Source organism: Gopherus evgoodei, chromosome 4 (genome assembly GCF_007399415.2).
Source record: "Gopherus evgoodei ecotype Sinaloan lineage chromosome 4, rGopEvg1_v1.p, whole genome shotgun sequence".
NCBI lineage: Eukaryota > Metazoa > Chordata > Testudines > Testudinidae > Gopherus > Gopherus evgoodei.
Window position 1 is genome coordinate 98,935,332 of NC_044325.1, and position 24,637 is coordinate 98,959,968.

Sequence of the window (24,637 nt, forward strand, 5' to 3'; positions counted from 1 at the left end):
ACCAGACTACTGAGAAATTGCAGTGTGTTGGCAGCAACAATGCCTGAACTCCTTACCGGAGGCTAGAGCCATTTTACAAACTACCCAAGGATGGGCTGCTAAGCTAGTGATGACAATGTAAAGCAACTGGAGTCTGCATTAGGGGAAGAAGGTACAGATGGCAGACTTGGTTTTCTCCCCTAGAATCTCAGGATAGGCTCACACTCATTGAGGGTGGAGCTGCTTCCTGGGGTCAGGGGTACTGAAGAGGCAAGTGATGGTGTGTGGAGAGAGCAGCAGGCCTAGAGACTGTTTCTATGGTGTAGGCAGCAGCAAGTGCTTATCCACAACTTCATATGTGATTCTTGTGTTAATTTGGAATAGTAATAGAAGGTTCATGAATATTCATAGTAAATGAATCACACACATACAAGGTCTTCATTTAAGAGTTCACCAGATTGTATGCAAGTGAAGTAAGTACAACAGATTGATTTCAGATTGAACCTATCTGGATTTCAAACACTCTCAACATTGGAACTGGGATTTTGATTCATCCAAAATTTAAGTCATAGGCAATCTGCAAAGGTCAAAGCTGGACACTCCTGAAATGCAGAGATTTTTTTTTTTATTTATCAGGGATTCCTGCTTCGGGCCATCTCTAATTACCCACTTATACTTTCATACAAGAACATCACTTTGTCACTCCATTTGCACAAATTTCTACACAAAAATACAGCAGAAAATTCTTAGCAATAACAGGAAAGCCTTTATCAAATTTGAGGTGTCTTTAAGAAACACTGTGAATTATGGTTTTGTTCCAATATAGATCTTGTTAACCCAATTATTGTTTGCATGTTTAACCTGCATTTTGTATATAAATTGAGATTGAAGTAGTCCAGATGGTAGCATCTGCTTTAATGATCCATAATCAGAGCATCTTACTTTGTTATTTCACTAAGATTTATGAATATAACTTATTGTGATGATCATGTATTAGTGTGATATAATAGGTCGCCAAACCAAAGTATTCTGGTGATATCTGGAGATAATGCTTTGTCTAGAGAAGACCTTGGAGTAAATCCAGTTTAGTAAAGAGATAAGAGACCGTCGTTAAGAACCTCATGGAAACAAAGGTTCTGCGTTTTGCTGAGGTAGTCATTGTACAATACAATAGCAGTGTGTGTGGTGCATATTCAGAACTATGCTATTCTGTAAAGAAAATCTGTTCATATTTGAATTGCTATTATCACTTAATGCAAAATTTCTATTTAGCATCTGTAGTATAGCATTCCCTCTTGTGTAATTTGATGGCCTTATTAAATCCAGACTTGATGTTAATTGGTACTATTAATAAAAATCTCTTGTACCACATCTGTAGAGGCACAAGGCATCCTTTGTAAAATCATCCTCACTGTGTATTATATGAAGGCATGGATCATTTGAATTTATAATAGTATATGGGACTTGTAGAGAGAATTCTGTGAAGAGGCACACAACTAGACTTTTCTGTTTTTTTTTAATCTTCTCTAAGCATCATGTTTAGTTTAAGCTTTTTTTGAAGACATAAGAATGTACAAAATTAGTTCCAGGTTGTTGTTCAGTGCACTTTTTTAATACTAATGTAGTATAATCTGCATGAAATACAGACATTTGATTGTAGAATTTCAGCACAGAATTTGTGTTGGTATTAAAACAGAACTTTTTTGTGCAGGATGGAAGTAACAGATGGTGTCATTTGTCCTTAGTTTCAGCACTCTGACTCCTGAACTGGAAGAGTAACTGCCTATTAGAAAGGATGTAAACCAAAGTTTGACAAGCATTTCCACTGTTAACCTCCTCCTTTCGAAATAACATTCTCTGCTACTCTAAACAATAACTATATTTTCTTCTATTTGTGCAAGTGTCTGGGAGGTTCGCCAGCCTTTGACAATAACAGATCTTGCAATTGTTAAATTGTTCTGTTGTGGAAAATAACTCATTGAGTTTGGGGTGTGAGGGAAAAGGAGAGTAATTTTCAGTTCATTATTTGGTTTAATCCAAAATCTTTCAATAAGACATAATGTAATGGGTATGATTTTCCTCTCACTTATGCTGGGTTTATGCTGTAATAAACAGCATTCTTTTTTCTAACACAAGAAATTTCACAAACCTAGAATTAAGTTTGCTTGAGTGTATTTTTTCAGTGTGCAAACATTAACTAAAAAGGAAGGAAACCATTAGGAAAGAGTCCATACAACATAATACCAATCTGAGTGTTAGCCCACTTTCATCAACAATCCTCCATTCAGATTTCTGTGTATTTACATTATAACTCTAAAACAATCGGATAATATAGTACACACTCCTAAAACGCCCATAACCAGTTATATTCCTATGTACATTTATAATGTATAATTAAATAAAAGATAAATAGGTTGGAGTTAATGTCGTGCATTGCAATGTAATTTTTCAGTTCTTTGAGGTGTACAATGAGGATGACAGCATAATGCAGGGGTGGCTAACCTGTGGCACCAGAGCCACATGCGCCTCTTCAGAGGTTAATATGCGACTCCTTGCATAGGCATATTAGGCATACTTAGAGGCTGGAGCTACAGATGCTAACTTTCCAATATGCTGTGGGATGCTCACTGCTCAATCCACTGCTGTGCCCCAGGTCCTGCCGCCACTCCACTCCTTCCCTGGAGCCTGCCATGCCCTCGCTCCTCCCTACTCCCCACCAAAGTCTCCTGTGCGCTGCGAAACAGCTGATTGCAGCGGGCAAGAGAAGTGGGGAGGGAGGAGGAGGCGCTGATTGGCAGCACTGCCAATGCGCAGGAGGCGCTGGAGGCTGGAGGGGGGTAGCGGATGGGTGGCTGCAGATATATTACTGTGGCTCTTTGGCAACATTCATTAGTAAATTTTGGCTCCTTCTCAGGCTCAGGTTGGCCACCCCTGGCATAGTGAATTGAAATTGAATATGTAAAGAGAACATTTGTGTCAGGGTCGAAGAGTGTCATGATTGTAGTGGGATACAGCTTGGAGACAAATATTTTGCTGGGTGTGACTGTTTACTGAAAATGTATTTCCTTTTAGCCCTTCCATTGAGAAGAAATACACTTGAGTAACTTCAGTTCAAAGTTTACAAAGTTTTATGGATGGGAATTTCCTAATTAATCTTTTCATATGTGTAAGTAAGGGGTTGGGACAACCTGCTGGGGTTCCCATAATTGTACGCCACTGTTACCCTTCTCAGCGTCAGCAAATGAAAACTCTGCTGCCACTAAGATGTGGATTAGCTCCTGCTTGTCTGTCCTGCCAGCAAAGTCTTCAGGACTTTGCCAGTCCAAATCTTGCCTAGCAGGTAACAATCAGCGAACCCCAGTTCCCAAGTTCTCCAAAGATGTCCAGCCCTCTTACTCAACACTCTCAGAGGTTATTAAGTTAGCTGCTCCTTTACAGAGATAATACACAGCAGTTTATTAACTGGTGTTAATAAACCCCCGAACAAAGCACTGAAGTTGGTTTATGGTAAAAGTAAACTGTATTAACAAAACAGCATAATGTATTAACAAAACAGCGTAGGTTTAAGTCAGGGGTTCTCAAACTGGGGGTCAGGACCCCTGAGGGGGTCGCGAGGTTATTACATGGGGGCAGTCACGAACTGTCAACCTCCACCCAAACCCTGCTTGCCTCCGGCATTTATAATGGTGTTAAATATTTTTAAAAGTGTGTTTAATTTATTAGGGGAGGGTTGCACTCAGAGGCTTGCTGTGTGAAATGGGTCACCAGTAAAAAAAGTCTGAGACCCACTGGTTTAAGTGATAACCAAGAGGAAAGAATAAAGATTAAAATGGTTACAAACAAACAAAAGTAAAACATGCTTCTAAGGCCTAAGGCTTCTGAAAAGGTAGGTTGACCCCGCTACATCACTCGGGTGTGAAAAATCCACATCTTTGAGTGACATAGTTAAGCCAACCTAACCCCCAGTGTAGACTATGCTAGGTCAGTGAAAGAATTCTTCTGTCGACTTAGCTACCACCTGTCTGGGAGATGGATTACCTCCACCAACAGGAGAATCCCTCCTGTCAGCATAGGTAGTGTTTACACAGAAAACACTACAGTGGTGCAGCTACACCATTTCAAGTGTAGAAAAGCCCTAATTCTAAAATTTAACTTCATCAGCTATAGTTCTTTTTCAGGATAGTTTCCATACTTACAGCAACTTCTCCTGTATGACTGGCTGTTCCAGCCTTACGGAATCGAAGTGTTGGTGTCTTAGTGATCCACTTCTTGAGGGAACTAATGGGTTTGCTTTTCCCCCCCTCCCCTTTATAGTCCAGTAAACTTTGAAAGTTCCTTTCCCTTGCTGGGTGTAGAAACCACACCCTCTCGTGTAGACTCCATGCTGGTTCCTCCTCCACTGGTGATTTTTACAATGCAAATGATATCTTCCTGCGATCTCTGATGCCAATGAATAGCCCATTGAATTTGGCCACATCTGGTGTGAGGTGTTGGCCTCTTTCATTTTGTCTGTAGAAGACCTGTGTATCAATTCCCCCTGACTTGCCTGGATTAAACACGTTTTAGTCACATATTTCCATAGTATATCTGTAAAGTTCTTTGTGAGATAACCATACATACATCAGGTAAGAATATTAATGATTAGTGAGTTATTAGTTTTCCAGTGATATACTGCATGCCACCTTTTGGGTAAATATCATGACAACAATGTGCCATCTGGCATTTGGGGGCATTCTTAGGGCTACAGGGGCTACATTGGGCTCAATATAAGAGAGAGATCCTTATTTATTCAAAGGAGGGACTGTCTGGTGTAAGGGATATAAAGAACAGGTTTTTTACTAGTTATTTACTATTTTCATGCAGTGAAGAGAAGCTTATCTGATGTGGAATACAAAAGTTGACTGAATCTTATTTTCTATTTAAATGGCATTTCCAGTTTTTAGTCATGACTTGGTTACCAACAGTCTGAGACATGGGCTTGCCATTCCATACAGGAAAGGTATGTGTGTTATGTATAACATGCACATGCAAATAATTATTACTGAGCAAGATCATGTTCTGTCCTATTCATCCACAATGTGGGTTAACCATACAGGGCATGGCGTGGACAGGGACAGTAGCCTCCATGAAACTTCTACATGCTGTGTCATGAAGGTGAGCAGGATGTGTGTGTGGAATGGGCAGAGCTTTCACTCTGTCCCCCCAGTGCACTAATTAGCACAGCTGAACTGGAGTGATTGGAGTGGAGGGGAAGGTCTGCACTAGAGCCATAGGACTGTGGGGGAGAATTGTGATTTTTGGAATCACAATACTATTCCTGGGACAGGGCAACTATGTACTGCCCTTGCTATGAGGCTAGATTGAGAGTTTATTCTCAGCTATTATTATTTTGTTTGTTGTCATACTTTTCCACCTAACTGTGTTATAATGGAAGCTGGATAAAATTGGTGAAAAATATTTTGTCAACAGTTAATTTTGCACCCCAGAAATTGTGTGTGTGTGTGGGGGGGGTGATGGTATTTTTGTGAAACTTTGGGTGAATGGACATTTTCTACTTCCAAACTTGGGGTGGGGGCAGTGAAAATTCCCCTTTTCTTGAAAACTGACCTGGTGAAATTTTTTCCTTAATTAGATTAATTAAAGTAGCCTTTTTTTCTTTTGTGTGTGAATCTGCTGTCCTGCTGGTGGTGACAAAATTACAAACAAATTATGATGTTTCCTTTTCTTTTTTAATAGCAAAATCTAGTGCAACTGAAAGAGATTTGAGAAATTTTAAACAAAATTGTAGTAAATTTTCCCATGTGGATCTTGCCCAGCAAGTAATGTTTTACAACGTTTACAATTTGGGTTTCTGTTATGATTTTTAACAAGCCCCTGGCTGTTACAGTGTCTTTTATATTCACTAAAAGCAGTAAAGTAAAAAACCAACTTTGGGTATGTTTTTAAAGAACGTTTGAGTGAAAGAGTCTAGCTAACACCAAAAAATATTACACCTTCTTTAAAAGAGAATCTTAATATTTTTATGCAGCTCAAATTTTAAAATATCTGGAGATCATGTCGTGGAGAGTTCCATGTAGGTCCATATAATCCTTTCTCTCACTATACATTAATACATATTCCTAGGGAAAAAAAATATAAAATTCATGTGAACATGGATTTGTGTTTGGAGTGGAAGGAAAACAAGTTTGACTGGACCTGAGGCATGTTCTGTTCATAACATGTTCATAAGAATTGCGGTGGAAATGAGACACGTCATTCCCATATGAGAACATATTTATTAACTCCTCCATTGTGCTCCAAAGATTTCAACTATGTATTCCCCAGAGAGATCAATTTTATTTTCTCTGAATAAAGTCTTAACTCTTTTGCAAACAATGGTATATGCACAAATCATTCTAACAGTAATAGTGATTGATTAATTGACTATAAACTTGAAACTTAGTCTCTCAGAAACTGGAACCCTTATAAATGATTAGTTTTGTATAGATGTTCTATATTTTCAGCTTTCTGCCTTGAGTGAGAAGTAAAAATGTTCTTTAATGTAGGAAGTTGAATGCTTTCAAAGTAATTTTATCTGATATTGTAAAGAACAATACATGCATAGTCTGATCTAGCAGGCTATAAAATAGAACATAGTGAAAAGGGAAATACATGGTGCTTTAACAAACTTTTGTGGTACATATGGGAAAATCTATTCTAGCCTGTGAATATCTTTTGGAAGATTTGTAAGTGTACTCAAAAAGCGTTTAATAGACAAGTGCATTAGAAGTCTACAATAGCCATTTACCTCTTCTACGTTTGTTGCAGTTGTGCCTGATAAGTGTTATATTTTATAGTACAGGAACTCCTCACTTAAAGTCATCCTGGTTAATGTTATTTCGATGTTAAGTCGCTGATCAGTTAGGGAACATGCTCGTTTAAAGTTGTGAAATGCTCCCTTCTAACATCATTTGGCAGCCGCCTGTTTTGTCCACTGCTTGCAGGAAGAGCAGCCCGTTGCAGCTAGCTGGTGGGTGTTTGGAACCAGAGTGGACCGGCAGCCCCACTATCAGCTCCCCGCTCCCTTAAGTTCCCTGTGCAGCAGCTGTTCTTCCCCACACTGCCATGTGCTGCTCCTGCCCCTCTGCCTTGTAGCTGCTCCCAGAGACTTCTGCTTACTGTACCAGGGGAGAGGGGAAGTGAGGGGCTAATGTCAGGGTGTCTCTCCCTGCTCCTGCACCCCGCCTACCCCATCTTCCATAGAGCAGGGGGCACACAGGACCGGAAGGGAACTTCAAGGTAGTAGCTGCGGGTCTTAGGTCTCAGCAAGCTGATTTTGCAGTGTACTTAAGCCTGGGGTCAGCTACTTAAAGGGAAAATGTGCATTTTTTCTCTCACACACAGGGGGTGTGTGTGTGTGTGTGTGTCTCTGTCTGCCCTCCCTCCTTTCCTGCTGCCTTGTAGAGTGTTGTGAGAGTTAACCCTTGAGGGCTCAGTCAATTGCTAGTTCATCATTTAGCAGTAAGGCATTCCCTGAGAAATATCCCACCCTCTGACTCCTCTACCTCAACCAAGCTTCACAATCATCATCACTGTGTACCAGTATTAAATTGTTTGTTTAAAACGTATATTGTGTGTGTGTCTTGTCTGGTGAAAAAAAATTTCTCTGGAACCTAACCCCCTCATTTACATTCATTCTTATAGGGAGATTGGATTTGCTTAACATCGTTTCGCTTAAAGTCACATTTTTCAGGAACATATCTACAACGTTAAGCGAGGAGTTCCTGTAGTTGTAATCCAGCCTAAGAAATAATGAACTATTGTGAAAACTGAGTTGTTTTTCAGTTTGCTTTGTGGCTATATTCCCTGCTTTTGTTTGGATGATGTCAGTTTATTCTGTTTTAGTTGGTAGATTACATTCCCAACTTATGGTTAATTCACAAGAGTGTGAACTACTTGCACAGTGAAGGGTTGTGAAGTATCAAGCCTGCATTTATTTAAAATTGTTGTTCTTGTATTTTAATGTTTTTTGCAAAATTGCTTCATTTTAAAAACCAGAGGAAGTCTCATACATGTATTTTGGATTCTCCAGTTCTTGAGGCCCAACTTGGAATACTTATGGCCTGATTTTTTTTTTCCAGAGGTGCTGAGCACCCAAATGCCAGCTTAGGTCACTAGGACGTGCAGGTGCTCAGCACCTCTGAAAATTAAACCTTGTGTCTAAAAATTGAAGCACCAAAATTTAGTAGATACTTATGCAAATATAAGCACGTACACTGCAGACAACCATTTCTTATAAGGCAAATATTGGGGCATTTAAATTAATTCAATAAAATATACAGTACTTTTTTTCCCCCCATTTGGGCAAGTCAAGACCTTCCTCCTTGACAGCAGAGGTCTCTGGAAATAGTGTAATTCCAGATGGGGAGTTTGTTTTTTCTGTCACACACCTAACAGATTTTTTGTTTCATTTTTTTCAAGATTAATAAAACTGACTTTTTAATTTCTCTACTTGGTGTTCCTGATGTCCTTTCACACTCATTGAGCAAAATATCTCTTCTACACTACTGCTGTGAACCAGGGGTAACTTCATACCTTTTATAACTCAGATAAAAGCTAAGTCATTCTTGATTGACACCAGTATGAGAGTAGATTTTGGCCCAGTTTCTTCAAAACATAACTTTTTTCCACTTAACTCACTCTCTCTTCACCAACAACTTCACTCTCCCATTCTGTTTCCCAGTCTCTCAACCTCAGTAGCAGTAGCATCTTCTCTCTCCTTTCTCACTCCTATCTAGTTTGGGTTTGGTTTGGTTTTGCTGTTAAGTCATCTGGCTTCTTTCTCTTCTTCCAAAATCCACCTTTTCCTCGTAATCTCCGTTATTACCTACATCTTGTTCATCTTTCACTTTGGTTTCTCTCTTTCCACCTTGACCTCCCCATACCTTTGTCTCCAGCAGCCTATCCAAAATACTGCTGCTCCAGCCATATCACTCCCTCCACAAATTTTTCATTGGTTTCAGTCTCTAACTGCTTCGAATTCAAATTCCTCCTCCCCAGTGCACCCAAATCATCACTGATCTCATGTCTCACTGCTCTCCCTCTTGCTCTATGAGATGGGAGAGTAGGAAGACATGAGAGCAGTTCTTTAAAGTCTTCCCTGTGTTCAAAGGTGTTTTCTTTTTACTCTTCATCAAACAAGTCTGTGGTCTGAAAAATTGATCAGTCCCGCTGTTTCAAAATTACTTAAACTTTTAGGATTTGTAAGTTTCCCACAGGAACAAGAACGTTGTGAGAAAGCTGAGCGACATCTTAGAAAGAGAAGCCAACTGGTAGCTGTTGAGGATTAATTGGTTTTGCGTGCTCACTGACAAGGAATCATGTTTTATTTTTGCTTTCTCTTGCTAACTATATCCTATAGGTACAGAGGATAATCAGTGAATGTATTTTTATTGTTAATATTGAGATAATGTTGTTTCCCTGTGAAACCACATGACTCTATTTGCAGTAGGACCAAGCACCGCTAGGAAATTTTCATATGTTAATGAAAATTTCCACTGAATCAAATCTCCAAATGCTCCACAGGATATAATAAATCCTGTTCTACTAACTCTTGAGTACCCCCTCTGGTGTCATTCTGTGCTGCAGGGTTTGTATCCATCCTGTAATGACATTATTCAGCCAACTTAAAGTAATATGAAAGCTCTGCTTTATTTATCTTGTCTGTTAATGCAGTTTTTTTAAATCCATTTGCTGCAGAGCTGATAAAGTTCTACTAATTTTGTAACAGTGGCTGTGTACTTTACATTCTGCTAGCATGTACATTAACAACTAATTTTTCAATTTTTTTGTTTTTTTTTAAACTTGGTTGCAGAACTTTGGGTGGGGCTGGAAGTAGAATATAGGTATTCAGGCCTGAAATTTATTTACGTTTAACAAAAAAATATTTTACGTTAGTTTGGCCTTTTCAAGTTAGAGGCAAAATAGTATTTGACATCAAATACTTTTTTCCACATTTCTCGCTATTATGATGCACCTGTGAGTTTTTGACCATTCTGACATCTCTTTGGACAAGAGTTCTCAGGTCATTACTATACAGAGACAGAGGGCTCCCATTGCTGTTTTCCCAGTGTTAGCAACCCTGGGAACACTAGTGTAGAATGACTGCTGAGGTTTTTGCCTGACACTGGTTAGAACAGCTCTAGTTATCTTGGAGCTAAAAATGCTGGCATCTGGTGGATAGTGTCACGTTCACCCTGGAGCTGCACTAGTATTAAAACAGTGGTGGAAGGTCTGCACGAGCATGGTGTTTTGCAGATAGAAAAGAAGGTATGATCCCAGCCCTGACGAGAGTGCAAGTTAGAGTCACACCTGCTGGCACAGGGAGAGGCAGATACAGGGTATGTCTACATCTAAAATTTTGCAGCGCTGGTTGTTACAGCTGTATTAGTACAGCTGTATAGGGCCAGCGCTGCAGAGTGGCCACACTTACAGCAACCAGCGCTGCAAGTGGTGTTAGATGTGGCCATACTGCAGCGCTATTGGGCGGCTTCAAGGGGGGTTCGGGGAACGCGAGAGCAAACCGGGGAAGGAGACCAGCTTCGCCGCGGTTTGCTCTCGCGTTCCCCGAACCCCCCTGCAAACCGCAGGGAAGGAGACCTGCTTGCACGGAGGTTCGGGGAACGCGAGAGCAAACCGGGGAAGGAGACCAGCTTCGCCGCGGTTTGCTCTCGCGTTCCCGAACCCCCCTGCAAACCGCAGGGAAGGAGACCTGCTTGCTCGGGGATTCGGGGAACGCGAGAGCAAACCGCGGAAGGAGACCAGCTTTGCCGCGGTTTGCTCTTGCGTTCCCCGAACCACTCTGCAAACCGCAGGGAAGGAGACCTGCTTGTTCGGGGAACGCGAGAGCAAACCGGGGAAGGAGACCAGCTTCGCCGCGGTTTGCTCTCGCGTTCCCCGAACCACTCTGCAAACCGCAGGGAAGGAGACCTGCTTGCTCGGGGAACGCGAGAGCAAACCGGGGAAGGAGACCAGCTTGATTACCAGAGGCTTCCTCAGGTATGCTGGTATACCTGCTTATTCCACGGAGGTCAAGAAAAGCGCTGGTAAGTGTCTACACTTGATTACCAGCGCTGGATCACCAGCGCTGGATCCTCTACACCCGAGACAAAATGGGAGTACGGCCAGCGCTGCAAACAGGGAGTTGCAGCGCTGGTGATGCCCTGCAGATGTGTACACCTCCTAAGTTGCAGCGCTGTAACCCCCTCACCAGCGCTGCAACTTTGTGATGTAGACAAGCCCACAGTTTCTCTGAACCATAGACAGGATGACTTCATAAGGGAATCATTGGGAGAATGAGGGGAAAAACTCCATGCATATGAACGACTTCCCTTCTGAGTATCCTGACCGTTCCCCACCCACTCCCTCCACTGAGGCTGTGATGATGGAGAGCAGCAGTATAAAGATTGAAAATTTGGGGTTCTCCCCCTCAGGAACTGTGCACATTTTCACAGCTATAGATAGAACTCAGATAGGTTAAAGGCCTTGAAAGTGTAACCCATGCCTGCTTGATGTGGTGGTCTGTTTCCTTTTAGTGGTATCTAGACCAGCTAGAGATTAATGAGTCTGCTACAGCCTTGGCTAAGAGCCATGTGGCTTTTAGCTCATGCAGTAGATCAGTGATAATCAATAGGTGGACCGTGGGCCAAATCCAGATGGCAAGATGCTTTAAAATGGACTGCAATATCTTTATATTCACTTATTATTATTATTTTTATTTTTGTATTTTCTCTGGAGCATGAACCTTCACAATATCTTGACCAAGAAATTTGGACCTTGACAAAAAATAATTGATTACCCCTGCAGAAGACTGAGGCTCGTACGCTAAGTTTCAGAGGTCCCAGGTTCGCTTCTGTCTGCTGACAACTGGGGTCTGTGAGCATTACAAAGGTTCTTTGCCATTGGATCACCTGGGCTCATGATTTGGCCCCATGTTTTATAAACACCTATGACAAGTAAAGCTTTTTTGAAGGTAATTCTTCTAGAGAGATCTAGAGAGTTAGTTTTTGTTTTGATTTTGGTCTGTAAATGTGAGAGGGGAGTTTCCTCTCTTTGTAATTAAGTTTTCAAGAAATAGTTTAACTAGAGGCTAAATGAGAATTAAACAAAATATTAATCATAGACATCAGGTACTTCCTCATAATCTGTTGTGTGGAGAGAATGGATTTCTGTTTGTGCAGCAGAAAGAATTGCCATAGCTAATTAAAATATGTATTTAGAAACAAGTCTAACAACTTGAGCATGAACATAAAGACATTCACAAACTATACATGCATCATAAAATATGAATTCAAATAATATATACTCCCTCAGTGCACATTATCACTAATGGGAGTTTTTAAATCAAATGGGAATAGAGGGAATTACTTATAGTAATAACCCAATATGCTGGCAACAGTCTAGACTCAGGATGTGGAGATAAAAATAAAAAGGGCGAAAAGAGCACAGAAATGTGACTGTCTCTAGATCCAGCTCTCACTGTCTGAAAACTGTTCAGATCGCTTTTATTCATGATATCAAACACACTGATGTACATAGCCCTTCAAAAATCTTTTTGGGGCATTTTACATTAGATTTGCTCAGAACCCTTAAGACAAAATGACTGAGCTGTCCACAGAAGTTTTAGTGACCCATATACCAAACTAGTTTGAGTATTTAGTCCCTATCAACACACGGAATCTAGTTAGTTTTTATAATTTTTCACTAATGTATGGACTGGCCGTCACACACACACAAACAGAGCCATGGCCAATCAACTCTTCTTGCTCTGCTTCTCTAGCAGATGTCATATGGGGTGAACCCGGTTCATGATGTTTATATTTTGTAAAACAGCTGTATTTGAAGCAGTACACTTTACTGAGCAGGACACAAGTAGGAGTCAGGAGATCTGGCCTGTATTCCTAGTTCTGCTATTGACAAGTTGTGTGACCTTGGGCAATTCACCTCTATGCCTTAGTTTTCTCCATACTTAAAATGGGTATAGTGATAGTCATCCTCTTTTGTAAAGTGGCTTGAGACCTGATGAAAGGTGCTACATAAGAGCTACGTATTTGGTAATATTACACTTCTAGCTCTCAGACCTAATATTGTACCTCCTAGATGATAATAGGTACAGCCTTTTATCATTTCTACAGAGGGTCTGTTATCATGTCACTTCCTCTGCTCTGCCAGTAATGGTCGGGGGCCCCATTGTTCACTTCTCGCACAACCATTGCTATGTTGTGTTCCACACCAGGCTTTATGCATGGAACACCCCTCTTGAGCTGATCTGCAATGTTGCTCTCTTCACATTCATATCCCTCCCCAGGACCAATTTCTACTGACACCTACAAGAAATTAGCTATCCAGTAATGGCTGGGTAGAAAGGATAATGGAAGATTAATTTATATAACCAATGCCCCGCTCATTCCGACCCCTTCCAAAACAACTTCAAGACATACTGATTATCCACCTGAACATACGGCTTGTATGTTTTATCCTTTTACCTTTTAAGCTTTTGGGGGAAGAGACTGTCTTCCTTTTGTCTGTACAGCCCCTAGCATATTTTAAGTCCAACTGTAATTTGAATAATATAAGTTTGTAAATGGCATTAGCAGAGTTCTGTAAATAATCAGCTACACAGGACCATGTCCCACTTTGTAGAAATTCTAGGGTGCATGGTCAAAGTTAATTTTTTCTATACAAAGGTACCAGAGTATTAGTTAGATTTAGTGTGTCATCATCACATTCTGTTTTGGGACTGGCAGGTGGCCCTGATATTAAGCTAAATTCATTAGTTAATTTAATATCTTGGTTGAATACTTGTAAGTAATTTTTTCTAATTTTCTATTATTCACTGTTTTTCAGGAGCCCCAAAGTACATAACACAATAGTCTAAAACAAGTAAGGCTTGGTCTACACTTCAAAGTTTTGTCAACATAGCTCTGTCAGTGACCAGTGTGAGAAACCCACATCCCCCTCACCTGGGGCAGCAAGCCACAGGGGGCGGCCTACCAGTCGCTGTGAGGGTGGCAGTCAGGCTGCATTCGGCGGCATGCCTGTGAGAGGTCTGCTAGTTTCAGCAGTAATTCAAAAGCGGGGGCGCGGGACTGATGGACCTCCTGCAAGCATGCAGCCGAAAGCCGCCTGACTGCCGTGCTTGGGGTGGCAAAATACATACAGCCGCCCCTGGGCATAACTAATTTATCATTTGGGGAGGTAGTGTTACTATACTAAGAGAAAAGGTCCTTCTGTCAGCCGAAGCTGTGTCTACACTTGGGGGCTCTGCCAGTATAGCTACACCGGCAGAGCATTTGTAATGTAGACAAGGCTTCAGTCTTTCCCAAGTGCCATTAGTGTGCCCAGAAACTTCCAATAATGTGACGGAAAATGGCATCCTGTATAGTTCAGTAGCTTTGTTGTAACTTGCTTTTGTCTTATCTAATGTGACAAAGTTTGTGTCTAGTGTGGCATAAAGAAAAGGAAATTCATTCATATTTCAGGTGACTGATCAATACAGTTCACTTTTGAATGGTTTTTCCAGAAAGTTTTGAACATTTATATTTTAAAATGAAGGTATCTTAGTTATGTGTTTTTTTTAAATGCATTTTAAACATTCTAAACTTATGTAGTGAAATAAATCTTTAGGTGTATAACTATTATCTGCTAAACTGCTTAGAGAATTTTGTTCCTTGTAAGTATATATGTTAATTTGGTAACAGTTTACACTTGCATAGAAATGTGTATAAGTTCCCCCCCCCCCAAAGTGGATGATGGACATAGCATGGTCTGCTTTGTGGTTAGTAAGAACTTCAGGCATGGAAAGCATTCTTATGATAAAAGGTGCTATATATAACAAAAGCTTTCTAATTTCTCTCATTATCACATGACACCAAATATATCAGACTGACTGTTTGCAGCATGCTGGGCACTTACATTCTTTTGTAGACCCATAAAAAAGATTGCACTAAGTACTCAAGCAAACTTCAAGTAGCTATGCATCTAGTTTTACTTCAGCTGTCAGGGCAAAAGAGGGAGAGGAACAAATAATCTTTTAGTCAGGTATTAAATAGCCAAGCTGAGCACTTCAGTGAGTTCTCTGTATGACTGATGATGATAAGATCTCTTTTCTAGATAAATATTTCCCCATGTACAAATATAGCTTCTTCATGAGAGACAGCATTAGAGATCCCAGGCATCTCATCACATACCCATTAAGAGCTGCCTCCTGTTACCACTGAAGTCAGTTGAAAATCTGCTACTAACTTCAATGGGTGAGTAATTGAGCTATTAATCAGTCTGTAGCCATTTCAGTATTCAGACATCTATCTGAGTTTACTGGAAAATAATGAGGGGAATGCCAAACTTTCTCAGCACTCCTGGAGCTGGGAAAGGTTACCAGTTTCTCCCTATGCAAAGTTTAAAAAGGCACAGTGCTGCTTTTGAATGTCACATACCTATCTGTGCTTCACTTGTAGTTCTGCTTTCCTTATGCAAAGCTTTCTTCCTGTAATTGCTAAACTTTGTTCCTCATCCAGCTAAAGAAACTCAATTTGATGTGAGTGCTAAGTGTTTGGTTTAGAAATTAGCTGTGGTAAAATGAATATTAGAGGTACAGTTTTACCTGTGGTCCAGATTCTGCCAATAGAATTATGAAAAGAGGAAGGTACTACTCACTATGAGTAAGGGGAGCAGAATTTGGCACTAAACTTTTAGGTACAGATCACTTCCAATGGAAGTGATGTAGTTGACGACTGAATTAAGGTATCTTGCAGACAAAAGAGAGAAAAGAAACAAGAATATGCAGATACATTTTCATATTTTTTTTCCATTCTGATTTGACTTGGTAGCTTGGCTGTTGCCTTACGGCCCACTGCATAGGGGCACTGTGTCCTGTATATTGTTGCGTATGCTTAGGTGATATCTACACTATAAAGTTGTTGGTTTAAGTTCTGTCAACATACAGCAGCCACTGCTGTAATTACATTGCTGTTGCATCTCCACACTACGCTCCTTATGTTGGCCGAGCGTGCCCACAGTAGCAGCTCTCGCATCGACAGAGAGCTGTCCACTGTGGGTAGCTGTCCTATTGGGCAGTTTGCCATCATCTTCCACAGCATGTTCTGGGAAAGGTTTGCAATGCCTCATGACAGCTCAGCATCCCTTGAGGCAGTTTTCTCTGTTCCATCATTCCAGGGGCTTCCTAATACATTTTGTGCCCCTTTTCAACAGCCCCTGTAAACTGCATACCTGCCATATCTGAATCCTTGTATCTTGCACTGTTCTCCAGTATTGTGATGAGTGTTCTGAACACAATGCGCCTGGTCCTGCAGTATTTCATGAACTGTGATTCTGATGATGATGTCATAGTGTCTGTCCTGCTGTGTGCCATGGACAGAAAAAACTCAAGATTGCTGTGGACGTTCATGGAGCAGCTGCACATGGTGGATCATTGGTCCTGGGCATGAGAAACAAACAGTGAGTGGTGGGATTGCATCATTTTTGCAGATATGGGATGTTGAGCAGTAGTTGCAAAACTTTCAGAAGCTCAGAGCCACCTTCCTGAAATTGTGTGCAGAGCTTCTCACAGCCCTCTGATGCAGGGACACCAAAATGAGAGCTGCTGTAGTGGTGGAGAAGTGAGTGGCAATCACTGTTGTGGAAGCTGGCAACGCCAGTCTCAAATCAGTTTGGAGTGAGGAAATCCACTTGGAGGGGATTGCAGGGATGCAAATGTGCAGGGCCATTAATCGCCTCCTGCTATGAAAGACTGTGTTTCTGGGCAATGTGCATGAAAGAGTGGATAACTTTGCAGCAATGGGATTCCCAATCTGCAGTGGGGCAATAAATGGCATGCATATCCCCATTTTGGCGACGAAGTATATCAACTGAAAGGGCTACTTTTCTATGGTACTGCATGTGCTGGTGAACCACGGGGGTCATTTCACCGACATCAGTGCAGGCTGGTCAGGAAAGGTGCATGATGCATGCATCTTTAGGAACACTGGTCTGTACAAAAAACTGCAAGCAGAGAACAGAGGATTACCATTGGGGATGTGGAAATGCCAGTGGGAGACCTAGCCTACCCCTTGATCCCATGGCTCATGAAGCCTTACACCAGCCACCTTAACAGTAGCAAGGAGCAGTTGAACAGGCTCAGTAGGTGCAGAATGTCTGTTGAATGTGCCTTTGTCTGCTTAAAGGAGTGCTGGTGCTGTTTCCTTGGCAGGTTAGACCTCTGCAAGAAAAATATCCTCATGGTCATCCGTGCTTACTATGCGCTTCATAACCTGTGTGAAGCCAAGGGGGAGAAGTTTCTTCCGGGGAGGGAAGTGGGAAACGTTGTGGATCTGCTGCTTTTGAGCAGCCAGATACCAGGGCTGTAAGAGGTGCTTAACGGGGAACTATTCAGATCAGGGAAGCTTTGAGAGAGCATTTTAGCAATGAGCTGCAGTGTTGAGCTAAGCATTGTCTTTTTTTTTACACCATGGTATGAACGTTGTAGTGATTTGTTATGTGTGCGCTAATATAACCATGCAAATACACCTATTTGCACTATCTCTGAATTTTAGCAGCAATCTTCATATGTTGGAGACTAAAAGATTCATTCACTTTCCATAAAAATATTTTTATTCCACAGCCATGCAAACATATCTATGTCATAGTAACGTAAGCTTCATATCTACAGGGAAAAGTATCTTCAAAGGGGAAGGAACAGTAAAATCCCAGGCACATTTGTGTGTATGTCCTGCTCTGATTGTGAAAAATCTCCCTTGGAGTGGAGTGCCTGGGGGTACTGCTGTGGTCTAGAAGATACGAGGAATGTGTGTGGGAAGAATGTGGGGAGGTCCTGAAAGGCAGTTCAGTATAGGCTGCGGGGTAGGTGAGTGCAGATGTTTTCAGTCTGAAGTTCAGTCAGGGACCGCAACATGTCTGTCTGCTCCCTGAGCAGTGTTACCATCTATTTTGCCCATTTCCTATCCTGACTAGCCAGCCACAATTTTGCATTGATCGCCTCTCTCTCCATGCTCTCTGCTCACAGTCCGAAGCACCAGAGGGATTGCAGCACCTCCCGGAACATGTCTTCCTGTGTCCTCTTGTTTCTTATCTGATGGATAGAGAGATGTCCTATTGTCAGTGATCCAAACAAGTTACAAGTGCAACTTTCTCACGTTCCCTTGGCAGCCATACATCATGATGGTTGCCTCAGCCATGATGAGTTTGGCCTAGGGGAGAAGGGGCAAGTTGCGACAAGGTGAGGAAAGCGCTGAAGTATCAGTACAAGAGCATAAGGCTACCGTTTCGAATACTGACACCATTTTCCACAGGCAGGGGTGATTGCAGATGATATCTCACTCTTAAGGGTAACTGAGGCTGCAAGGGTCAGCTCTTGAATGCATGTGGCTGGAGACCAGGTCCGTATGCTTCTAGCCTGTGTGCTGCCATAGTGCCTGCTGAAGTAATTGCTGAGTGGTGTGGCAAAGTTTCCTACCACAAGGGAAGAAACAAGGCTGTCCTCTCAAGAAACTTTTGGCAGAGAATTGCAGATTACCTCCAGGAAAGCTTCCTAGAGATCTCTATGGAGGATTCACGGAATATCCTAATGTGCATAAACAAACTTTTCTGCAGGGCCCCATCTGCATGGCTGTCCAGGGGAATGAGAAGCAGATCCAAGCTGTGCCAGTGTTGGTTATTTCAGTACCTATTCTAGCATGATTAACAAAGCAGCACATGACCAGATGTGTCCCTGTACTATTGAAGCAGAATGAGTACTTACCAGAGGATCCCTTCCCTGCATTCAACTTGCCGGAGCTGGACTGCTAGGACTGGCTGGACTGCTCTGAAGTCAAAAAGAGGTTCTGGTTTGCCAAGCCACCACATCTCCCTCTCGCCTATCCCCCATCCTCCTTTGCCTCCACTTCCTTGTCCAGCACATCATCCTTGAGATTCACTCTGGTGGCCACTGTCTCCAGCCTCCCCAAAGTGTCCATGGGGCTTTTGGCGGTGGAAGTTACATTGACGCCAAGGATGGCGTACAGCTCTTTGTAGAAGCAGCATGTCTGCAGCTCTGCACCAGAGCAGCTATTTGCCTCCCTTGCTTTCTGGTACACTTGTCTCTGCTCCTTGATTTTTTGCCTGGCACCACTGCATGTCCCTATCATTGCTCTTCTCCACCATGCCTCAAGCGATTTGGCCATGGATATCAAAGTTCCTGCGGCTGGAACAGAGCTGTTCCTGTACAGCCTTCTGTCCCCACAGACCTAGGGGATCCATCACCTCCAGTGTACTCCATGAAGGAGCATGTTTGCTAGGAAGCCAGCATGGTCAGCTGGGAAGATGTCATGTGAACTGTGCACGCAGAGCATACAGAGCAATCTCAAAACTTCCTGGGGCTTTAAAAGGGGAGGGGCCCATGCCTGTGTACCTGGCTGCAGGGCAGCAGAGTTCATAGATGCTGGAACTAGGGGTGCTGCTGCACCGCCTGGCTTGAAGTGGTTTCCCAGGTTTACAGTTTGATTAAATGGCTCTCAGCACTCCCACTATAAAAATTGTTCTAGCATCCCTGGCAGAATTCAAACCAGTGACCAGAGTTGTCAAGGTGGGCATTGTGGAAGACCTCCTGGGGGCCACTTAGGGTGATATAAGCAACTCAGTGTCTAAACTCAGACTGTATCGCTCTATGTCGCTCTAAGCCAGTGGTTCTCAAATTTTTGTACTATTGACCCCTTTCAAATAGCAAGCCTCTTCGTGCAACCCCCCTTATCAATTAAAAACACCGTTTTATATATTTAACACCATTATTACTGGGGTTTGGGGTGGAGGCTGACAGCTCGTGACCCCCCATGTAATAACCTTACAACCCCCTGAAGGGTCCTGACACCCAGTTTGAGAACTCTTGCTCTAAGCAGTGTCAGAGGGGTAGCCGTGTTAATCTGGATCTGTAAAAGCAGCAAAGAGTCCTAAGCACTATGCTTCTAATTGAGATGATTTTTATCGGGTCGGTGTAGCAGGCAAGTTACAACGTCAGATGGGGCATTGTAGTGTGTGCACCTCCATAGTTAGGTTGACATGAGATGCCTTACGTCAGCTTAACTTTGTAGTGTAGACAGGCTTTGTCTAAAAACAAAAACTTGTATCAACTTAATTTAATTTAGAAACTGATTTTATTTAAACAAGTGCACCCCCATTGCATGGACACTCTTAGATCTGCTGAGTGCCTGGTATCAATTAAGCTTAAATCTATTCTGATTGAGCAAATCAGTCAGCTTTCATTTGCAAACAAGGCTTAAACCTGACCTTCAAATCTGAAACAGTTCAAACTCCTTGAAATTCTCCTTTTAAGATCATCCACAACAAGTGACCAGTATGTCTAATTGTTTTCAGCGAAATAGATACAGTTATGTAAGCAAAGACTCCCAGCTTTGATTGTTCTGTAAGCGCAATATATCCAAATTGTGTTGGACTTGTCTGGGACTTTGCTACTGTGCACTGGAGCAGACTGACAATAACTGAACTTGAATCTGTAAACAGGGATCAATACTGCAAACCTCAGTTTATCAATAAGAAAACAAAATGCTCCATCTAGAGAAGACATTCAGAAATCCAATGTAATATCAGGTCCAGTGATTTTAATAATGCCCTCCTGATTCCAGATTGAATCTGTTTTTAGTCCAAGTAAGGATTCGCCTGTAGGATTTTGCTGTTTCTGGAAAGATGCTTGCTGTATATCTGAAATTCCTCTCTTCCGTGTTCACAGATGTATTTTCTGGAAGCTTCCATAATAGCTAGCTACTGAGGCTTACAGTAACAAATCTTAACACAAAACCACTCCATACTGTCAGCTCCAATCAACATTAATTCTGTGTGTGTTCCCAGGAGCAGGGAGCATCGTCTTTAAATAAGCCTGATGATGTATCCAGTTACTTACAAATGGCTTCACAAAGCATTTCAAGGAGAAAAATGTTAATTAAATCATTAAACCTTTACAAAGTCGAAAAGATATCTTAGTATTCATTTTAAAAATATAATATTTATTTAAAGCCAGCTTTAAGTCAACCCATTAACTCATGTGAAAACTACAATTGCCTTAACTTTACTAGGACCTTAACTCAAGTTAAGAACACACCTTTATTTATTTATTTTTATTTTTTTAATTTTTTGTTTCAAAGACAGTCCCAAGAAGCTTAGGCCATGTGTACACTACAGGCACTACAGAGGCACAGCTACGACCCTGTAGCTATGCCGCTGGAACCCTGCAGCGTAGTCACTTCCTGCAGTGCTGGGAGGGGGGTTTCTGTCACTGTAGGAAGTCCAGCTCCACAAGCGAGGATAGCTGGGTCAACAGAAACATTCTTCTGTCAACCTAGCTGCCTCTGTACTGGGATTAGGTTGGCATAGCTCCAGCACTCAAGGGAGTGGATTTTTCATCTCCCTGAGTACGGTCACTATGTTGACCTAAGTTTTCATTGTAGATCAGGCCTGAATCAATGTGCCTTATTCATAACCTCTTGGTGACTTCACAGGTGAATTTATTTTATACGGTTCTTTGATTAGGTTCTCTCTGTGTTAATGTTATTGTGATGGGGTGGGACTCACCACTATGGTGCCTCCTGCCGGCTGTCATAGGAAGTAGCTCTTCTTACCAGCACGTCCTCTTCTGGTGGTGCCTTGCTGCTGTCCCTTTCATTCCGCGCCACTCCCAGGACTGCGGGGTCCTCTTCGGTGACACTGCCCTCCACCTGCATTACTCCCTTCTGGGGAATCTGCAATCTCCGTCCACCCATTACCTCAGTGTCATTTACAGTCCTTTGTCCCAGGGCCACTTCCCATGTGACTCCAGCATCCTTTTCTGCCCTTACCTCATGGCCTCAGCCTCCAGACCCTAACAGCCCACCAGGAGCTTTCTCTAGCTTCCTCGGTCCCTGCTTGCAGCACTGAATTGTCCCACGTGCTGCTGTTCTCCCCTCGTGCACCATTCATCTACTGCTCTGCCCTTTAGCCTTCTTACATGAGCCTGCTGGGCCATGACTGGCCACTCATCTCAGCTCTTTTCGAATTGTCTGCCTCTGGAGCAGCCTCCTTAGGGCTGCTTTTAACCCCATTTCTGCTAGTGAGGAGCAGCTGCCCATTACAGTTATAGCTGGAGAGTTTCCTGTCAATAATTCATATAATGCATTTCATTAGCACATTTACTGTTAAGGATGTACAATTTTGTGCATGCTGTAGGTATAGTATTGATAACAGAGTGCACCTTCTTCTATAAACGTGTGCACATAGAGTAACTTGTCGAAAGAATGTGCATTCATCAAGGGAGAATAGATGGCTGTGTTTCAATGTAGGAGCTGTGGGTTTGGTTGAAAATTGAACCCTTCGGTGGGATAAAATGACAAAACATTTGCTCAGTCAGTGACAGCCAGAGGCGGCTCTAGTTTTTTTGCTGCCCCAAGCACGGCAGTCAGACAGCCTTTGACGGCTTGCCTGCGGGAGGTCTCTGGTCCTGTGGATTCGGTGGCTTGCCTGTGAGAGGTCTGCTGGTCCCGCGGCTTCGGCATACCTGCTGCTGAATTGCTGCAGAATCTGCGGTACTGGCGGACCTCCCGCAGGCAAACTTGATAAGTTTATGGAAGGGATGGTATGATGGGAGAGCCTAATTTTGGCAATTGATCTTTGATTATCGCCAGATAAGCATGCCCAGTGGTCGGTGATGGGATGTTGGATGGGATGGGATCTGAGTTACTGCAGAGAATTCTTTTCTGAGTGCTGGCTGGTGAGTCTTGCCCACATGCTCAGGGTTTAGCTGATCGCCATATTTGGGGTCGGGAAGGAATTTTCCTCCGGGGCAGATTGGCAGAGGCCCTGGAGGTTTTTCGCCTTCCTCTGCAGCGTGGGGCACGGGTCACTTGCTGGAGGATTCTCTGCAGCTTGAGGTCTTCAAACCACAATTTGAAGACTTCAATAACTCGGGCATAGGTTATGGGTTTGTTATAGAAGTGGATGGGTAGGGTTCTGTGGCCTGCTTTGTGCAGGGGGTCGGACTAGATGATCATATTGGTCCCTTCTGACCCTAGAATTTATGAATCTATAAGCCGTCAAAGGCTGCTTGACTGCCGCCCTCGCAGGGACCGGCAGGGCACCCTCCGCGGCTTGCACTGGTGCCTGGAGCCTCCGCTGGTGACCACATTCCTAAAGCTGTTCTCTGTGTTCATGTGAACTCATATCTCACTAGTTACTAAACTTTGATCTTTTTCATGTTGTAGAGCAGGGAGATGAGTCACAAATCAATTCACTGCACTCTGTAATCTGGCAGGGCATTGTATAATTTCTAGTCACGTAGTTTCTTGCGGTAGCAAATAACCTGGAAAATCTGAGCAACTCACCTTGTTTCATTGTACAAGAAAAAAACGTTACTTCATATGGTGCATTGGTGTTGTCATGATGTTAAAAGATCTACTGTCAAATAAAATTGGGAAATAGTAACAAAGTGAGATGCATTTTTTTTTTTGTTTTGGAGTAATGCAGATTTCCTGGACCTTAATATAGAAACTCGAATAAGGGTTAAGGCTTCACGTTCCACAATTAGTGGTAAAAATGAGCTCTGAAGTACACCTTGAATGGGTAAAAACATTTCCATGACCCAATGGAGCATTTTTTAAAAGCAATTAGGGACACTCTCAAGAATTTGAAGTCCAACATTTATCTTTCCTTAACGTTATAATTTGGTAGGGAAGATCTTCTGCATCTAAACAGTTATTTTGAAAGAAAGTGAATAAGCAGTGCCGTTATTTTGTGCATAATTTTCAGAGCTGTGCAAATATCTTTGTCAAATGGTGGAAATCATGTTTTATAAAATGAACAAACTGTTTTGAACCTAATCTTTGTTTTTGAATGCATACGTTTTAGATCAATATAGGCCTATCACAGGGTCCGCACAGGTTTCCGCCTTCTTGCCCTGTGCTGAAGCTGGTAAAATAAAGAGTTCTCATGCCTTCTTCTGGTGTTTCACCCTTGTGCTTTATTTTACAGTGCCACCGTGCAGTCCCCTTTCCCCCCCCAACAGTTATCCCCTTTCCAACCCATTCCAGGGTCTCTTAACCCTTGAGGCTCCCTTCTTTTGGTGAGGAGGCAAAGCTGTAGCCTCCTAACTGAGTTTTGCTCAGGGCTTTTATAGCCCTCCCAGCCTTCAGTCCAGCTGTTGGGTGCTTCGTTCAGTCTATTGCAGTGAGCCAGCCCTCATTACAGCCCACAGCTGGGCTCCCTGCTGGCTGCTTTGCACCTCTGCCCCTGGCTTCTCTGCCCGAAAGCAGTGCTTAGCCAGCATTTTAGCAGGGCATTCAAGGGGGTTCACCCCTGCCCTGCCACAAGGACTTTAAATTAATTGGCTCCCTCTGCCAGTTTTCTGGTCTCTGATTTCTCTCTAAGGTACCTGTGACTTGCTGTGAAAATTCATCTCTTCTCTACACCCTCTGTACCTTTGTTAGATCTTACCAAGTATAGTATGAATTTTAACATTCTCAGGTAGCCTATAGCAGTGTTACTCAGACCTCAATGGTTCGGGAGCCGAATTCACGATCAGCATTACCCAAAAGAGCCACAGTAGTGTGAATTCATTGTTTGGTGCATCCCAGTCTAGAGTACATGATAC

The 24,637-nt window shown here is 42.5% G+C and overlaps 1 protein-coding gene across 6 annotated transcripts in view; it reads left to right on the forward strand.

Annotated features, from left to right (window-relative positions):
• PPFIBP2 (PPFIA binding protein 2) overlaps window positions 1–24,637 on the forward strand; it is a 210,665-nt gene that overhangs the window by 13,922 nt on the left and 172,106 nt on the right. The gene's annotated exons all lie outside the window — the stretch shown is intronic.